The 6,492-nt window shown below is 44.2% G+C and overlaps 1 protein-coding gene across 1 annotated transcript in view; it reads left to right on the forward strand.

Moving 5' to 3' along the window:
* TMEM55A (transmembrane protein 55A) overlaps nt 1–6,492 on the forward strand; it is a 43,085-nt gene that overhangs the window by 19,578 nt on the left and 17,015 nt on the right. The window lies entirely within an intron of this gene.

Consider the following 6,492-nt stretch of genomic DNA (forward strand, 5'->3'; position numbering starts at 1 on the left):
GGCTTAAATAATCATTAAAGTGACATTTAAAGTCAAATTGTTTTTCCCCCTTTCCCCCTTCACACCAGGCTCCTAGACCAGTCCCTGCAGCCTCTTCTCCCCCTGGGCTCTGGCAGTCTAAGGACCCGTGATGTCATCAAGTTTATTAGACGTGAAGAGGCTGAGGGACATTCCACAGCCATTGGGGAGAGGAAGAGAGGTGAGCGGTCACTGCCGCAGGATCGAGGATCAGGTGAGTACATTTTCTTTATTCCGGCCCTAAAACAAACCGAGCAGTTAACCCTTGCATTGCGGGGGTAGGTCCACTGCAAGGGTTTAGTTTTAAAAATCTTGCAGATCTTCTTTAAAGAGGAACTTTACCCATATCTTTAAAATAACAGCAAACACACCTTTAGAAATGTTTACTAATGACAATCTACAAACACATAAATATAGATAATTGCCGGCTTTTTATTCTTTGCATTCCTTATTTCTCTTTTCTTCCCCAGTCTTCTGGCAGTGTCCATGTTAACTAAGGGCAGATCACTAGATCTCTCTTTACTTCCTGGAACTCTGGCTAGGGTTACCACCTGTCCAGGATTCACCCGGACAGTCCAGTTTTTGAGTTTTCTGTCCAGGTGGCAGGCCAGGTGCTACCCGAACACAGAACACTAAGTGCCGATACCGGCGCTTTACATTTTGACAGATGCCGCTGCTGAGGTCCCCAGTAAGCATGGGACCTCAGGCAGCCGCATCTGCCTGAAGCAGCATCCTACTGTGAGCCATGAGTTCCTGTAAACAAGTACAGGCCCGCTCATCTCCTCCTCCGTCTTCCTGACACCATTCATTACATTCTCCAACCAGTGTAAACATTACATTGTTTTCATTCAGCTTGTCTGTGTCTACACTGTAACTGCAGACAAGGATTGAGAATGAGGAAGGCATCTGCTCTGAATTCCGTTTTCTTTTAACGTTGCCCTGTCAAAGTTTTTTTTTTTAAATCCTAAAGAAGTACTATTCTCGATTTATTTTATTTTTTTGGTGATCAACATCTCCAAGCTTCCCTCCTTTCCAGCACTGCAGCTTCCATGGAGTGGGTACAGGCATCCAACACTCTCATAAGCATCAAATGCTGAAGAGACTGATGGAGGTTGCAGCACTGGAACTGAGTAAAGGTAGGGTATATGGGCCGCCACAGAGGATCATTTTTCTACTGCAGGGAACAGGCTTCCAGGTTTGTTTGTTTTTTTATAAACAGGATATATTTTACCCATTGACTACCAAGGATGTGTCCTAGGCGTTAAGGCAGTGAAGGGGTTAAAATAAGCTATGGCCTGCAATAGCACCAGAAGCATTCTGTTTTAAGCACTTTCCAGGATTATGGCTGTCAGTTCCAGGCCACCTGTGACTGGGTGTGGAGTCTACATAAAGAGCACCGGTCATGCCAATTTACTATCACATGGGTGGGGTAGGCAACCTCAGTGCTCAAGCTGTGTTAAAACGACTTTTCCCATGAAGCATTACAATACTCTGGCAGCCACAGGCATGACTTCCGGAACCAGAAGCATGATGGGATTTGTATTTTCATCCCCGCTGCAGTGCCAAGCTTTCCTACCCTCTCCTGACTTAGGGGCTCATTAGCCTCCTTTTGAGAGTAATACAATTAAGTAAAAATAAAATAAATGTAAAGGACCTTGTCCCAGCAGAAGCACACATACTTACACATATGCACATCTAGGACCATATGTGTGTCTATGGAAAGGGTGATAGTGCAACACATATTTGGTATCGCCATGTTTGCCAGAGTGAGGGAATTCGCCGAGTTAAGTATAATGGAGAGTGGATAGTGATATCCGCTCTCTGTTATAAATTAGGCTTTACAACGTTTTGAAGCCATTTAAATTGATAGGTAGCCAGCATTTGCAGGAGTAGTAATCGGCAATGGCAGCCTTCATATTTCGTTCAGCCCAATCTTCTTTTTAAATTGTGTTTGGTTTGGTGCCGTTGGCAGGGTGTTGGTGAGACTAAATATCTAAATGATCAGTTTCATACCCTTCCATTTTCATTTCAATAAAGAATGATGGAATTGTGATAAGACGTCTTTTGTGGCAGACGGAGCTTGGGGCATCTAGACGAGAGCTCTTTGGTGGATGTCATCTTGTATCTGGTAATTAGCATCCAGCAATTATTAGAGATGAAGTGGTTATGTTGAGGATTAGGAAATTCAGTAACAAAATCAGTTAGAATTCATTTTCTTATGACATGACCATAACCGCACAGAGCACCACAACAAAATGATCACAAAACGTTCTTTTTGCTTTGTCATAAATGGATGTACATGGTATGAAATGTCTATTTCTTTATATTTTTGACCAAGCAATTTCAGTGATCATGTTTCCAAACAACCGGCTTTAGTTCTCTTCGCTCGACTTCCCTGAACTTCCTGTCCAGTACAAGATCGCAAGGGACGGCACAGTCTTCAGCCGCTGTCCATCTACTAGCTTGCATGAGGAAAGAGGGAGGAGCAGGGAGAGGGAAGGTGCTTGCCCAGCTGTGTCTGGGTGTTTGTGGAGGGTATATCGGGGCCAGTGCTCAGGAGATCAGCTGATTCTGCAGGAAATTAACACTTTTAACCCTAAAAAAAAGGCATGCATCCATTGTAAGTGATTTAATCAGCATTTAAAATAGTTCAAAATCCTTTTGTGTTTTCGATCACTTTAAATGCACCCCTGAGTGTTTCTATCTTGAAATACAATGAGGGGAATTTATCAAAACTGGAGCAGACAAAATCTGGAGCAGTGCCCGTGGCAACCAATCAGCTTCTATCTTTCATTTTCAAATCTTAAAGGAGAATTATGAGGCGAGTGATTTTCACTCAGCCTAATAATCTGAGCCGACGTGTGACAATGAAACTGTCACAGGTCGGCTCAGTAGATCGGGAAGTGAGCGAACACATACCGACGCTCGCTCACTTCTCGATCTATCCCTGCAGAGAGCCGTGACTGTCACTCACGGCTCCCTGCAGGTATCCCTCCCCCGTCCGATCCTCCAGCGCTGACTGGCGAAACGGAGGGGGAGGGGGCGGGCACATCTTGCTCTGCATATGGATAGGCAGAGCCAGCTGTCAATCCCGCAGCTGGGTGGATCCAGACAGTATTGACGGGATCTGTCCCGGCTGCGGCGTCTCTGTATACCGCTGTAGCTCGCGGTATACTGAACTTTGGGTCAGGGGAGGATGCTAGTTTGTGTTCCCCCGTGACCCTGGGGAGAACTATAGGGAAAAGCCCTGACCCCATAGTTCTCCTTTTAACTGAACAAACTAAAGGGAGAAGCTGATTGGGTGCCATGCACAATCGGCTGCAGAATTTGTCTGCTCCAATTATGATAAATTCCCCTCCAATGTGTACATTTTGACATTTGTATCTTGGCCATACTGTCAGTTTTCTGCACCTTCTGATAAACAGTTCTATGGCAGAACACATAGAAAATGTAAATATATAGCCAATTGTTGGCCTCCAGGTTAGCTTTAATGATATGAAAGTGTAATAAAAAATACTATTTACTAACAATGCAGTTAGCTTTTCTTTTTTTACCAGGACACCATCCTCCAAATAAAACAAATGTTTAAGAAACAAAAATTCCTGATTCACTTCGTCCCTAATTCCCGTGCCTTTGCTCTCCTGGAAAACAGTCTCTCGTTAGGGCTGCCTAAATGCAATAATAGGATTTATTTATTGTTCACCTAATTGGATGTACTGGATAATAAGAAGTAATAAAAATATATAATTTAAAAGAAATGATAATTATTGATTTCAGTAGGATCGTATCTGCGTGGCAAACGCAGCAAAAAGGCTCCTGCACCTCTGTGCGACGAGTGACCTGCGGAAAACCTCGTGATTTGCGGGCCGCGTTTGGGGTGCCATTAGAAATGAATGGCACCGCAAGAACGTTTCGCATTTGTGCGCGATTCCACGAATGCCGGGGCGTTCTCAGAACACTCAGCTGTGAACCAGGCCTACAAGCGGTTAAAGAGGAACTTCACCCCTATCTTTAAAATTCCAACAAAGTCACCTTTAGAAATGTTTAGTAATGACAATCTACAAAACACACACCTATATAATTGCTGACTTTTTATTCTTTGCATACTTTTATTTCTCTTTTCTTCCGCATTCTTCTCATGGTGGCCATTTTTAGTAAGGGCAAACTAATCAGTCTCCCTTTACTCCCTGGAACTCTGACACATGTGACAAGGACATGAGACAATGCACGTATGTCATCTCAGTGATTTTATGAGATTACAGATAAGATTTCCCAGCAATGCACTGTGGTGTAACTTTCCTAGGATGCATCGCTTAGGCATGGGCTACATCCCTAATGCCTAAAAGGACCAGGAAGTGGAAAAACAATTATTGTAAGTAAAAGAAAAATATGTTTGTTTAACATCAAAATATGGTTGAGATGATTTCATATGAGCATGCAGAGCCGAATGCTGATGTGAGATAGATATATATATATATTTTTTTTTTTTTTTTTTGTGAAAGCGGAAAAGGTCCACTAAAGCATTGCAATTATGGAAATTGTAGTTCTTCAGCTGCTGTCAGCAGGATGAGTGTGCGGGACAGTGGAAAAGCTTCTTTCAGAACATTTTGAAAGGCGATGTATTTTTTGATTTATTGCCTCTGGAAATAAGATTAGGCTTACTATTTACCTACAGAATTTGCATAGAATGGTCTATAGATGCTGCTATTAATGACTGCTATGCGATGGAATCCAGTGAAGTAGAAAACTGCTGGAATCTGGCTCTATTTCTTGCTACAGGCGTAACTCTTTATGGGAATATTATTACTTCCAAACAAAAAAATATAGATCAAGGGCTAGCAAATTAATATGGAATTAAGGAGCCAGACAGTCCAATCCAGGACTCGGCAGGATTTATTTTTAGCGGCCAGCTCCATTGACAACTAGAGAAAACCTCAAAAGTTAGGCACCAGCTGTCATTTCTAAGGAGCAATGGCAACTTGGCTCCTGGGATTTTGTCTACTCCTGACATAGGTATACAGCTTCATGCTGCACATTATCGTTAGAGTTTTGTATTATACCCATTACCCGCCTTTCTCCTTTACATATTTCTATTAATTAGCCAACGCTGCAGTCGTGATGTCTCTGTCCTGTGGAAGATCCGCCAGCTTCTTTGATTTTACATTTTTCCATGTCACAAAATGTAAAAATGATCTCCGCAGACTATCGCCTAAATCCCTATTGTCTGCTTTCTACCCCGGCTGATGTTAATGTCATGTGAATTGCTGTCAGTGTAAAGGAAGACCAGACTTGTGATTTATTCACCCCGATGGAAAGGCCACAATGAAGGAAAAAAATAAACGTCACCACTGAGGGCATTCCTGCGGAAAATACGTTCTTGGGAAAGGAGGTAAATGGTGGAAAGGCAATGTTACATTCACAATGATGATAAACTGGTATGCCGGTCAATATAGTGTGTCTATTAGGGATGCACCGATACCGTTTTTTTCGGTATCGAGTACCGATTTCTATTTCGGTACTCACCGATACCAAGTACCGATACTGGTAATTCCGCTAGCATGGAGCCGGCTTGCTGGACAATCGGGGAGCCCTTGAATGCTCGGGAAGCCAACTCTATGCTGTTTGGCCGGGAAGGCCAATCAGCATCGAGCCGGCCAAACAGAACTGATAATATGTTGAAACAACTCCCACCCTACAGACACCCCACTCTCCTCACACTACATTCTCCTCACCTCCCCATATCCATCCTCAGGAGCAGTCATCATCGTACCACAGATGTCCCTCATGCAGCTGGGCTGACACCGCTCTCCCAAGCTGCTTTACCTCTCCCGGATCTGTCCATGTCTCAGTCTCTCGAGATGTACAAACACCGCCTGACTCCGGTGTGTGTACAGCGCCCTTACCGCCTGCGTGGTCGGCCCTCAGCCTGCTACTGCGCAGTGCTCTTAATCAGAAATCCTCTAATAGGATTATTATTATACCGCTGATCACGCAGGTACGGACACTGAACACACTGGAATCAGGCGGTGTTTGTACATCTTGTGAGACTGAGATGTGGCCAGATCCAGGAGAGGTAAAGTGGCTTGGAGAGCGCTGCCTACCCGGCGGGCTAAGGGGCATGTGTGGTACGGTGATGACTGCTCCTGAGGATGGATATGGGCGTAATGTGAGGAGAATGAGGTGTCTGCAGGATGGAGGTTGTGTCACTATATTATCAAATCTGTTTGGCTGACTCGATGCTGATTGGCTGGGAGGCCAGCTTCCTCGCTAAACAGCATGGATCCGGCTTCCCGTCTCCATGTTCAAGGGAAATCTCCCTCTGACTGGAAGTTCTGGTATCGGGGAAGGTATCGGAGCACTTGGGTGAGCATGAGTACTTGCCCAAATTCTCTGTATCTGCAACTGGGTTAGTATCGAGTGTGTGTGTGTGTGTGTGTGTGTGTGTGTGTGTGTGTGTGTGTGTAAGATTGAGAT

This window comes from Nanorana parkeri, unplaced genomic scaffold (assembly GCF_000935625.1).
Source record: "Nanorana parkeri isolate BGI_ZX_2015 unplaced genomic scaffold, ASM93562v1 scaffold43, whole genome shotgun sequence".
Taxonomy (NCBI): domain Eukaryota; kingdom Metazoa; phylum Chordata; class Amphibia; order Anura; family Dicroglossidae; genus Nanorana; species Nanorana parkeri.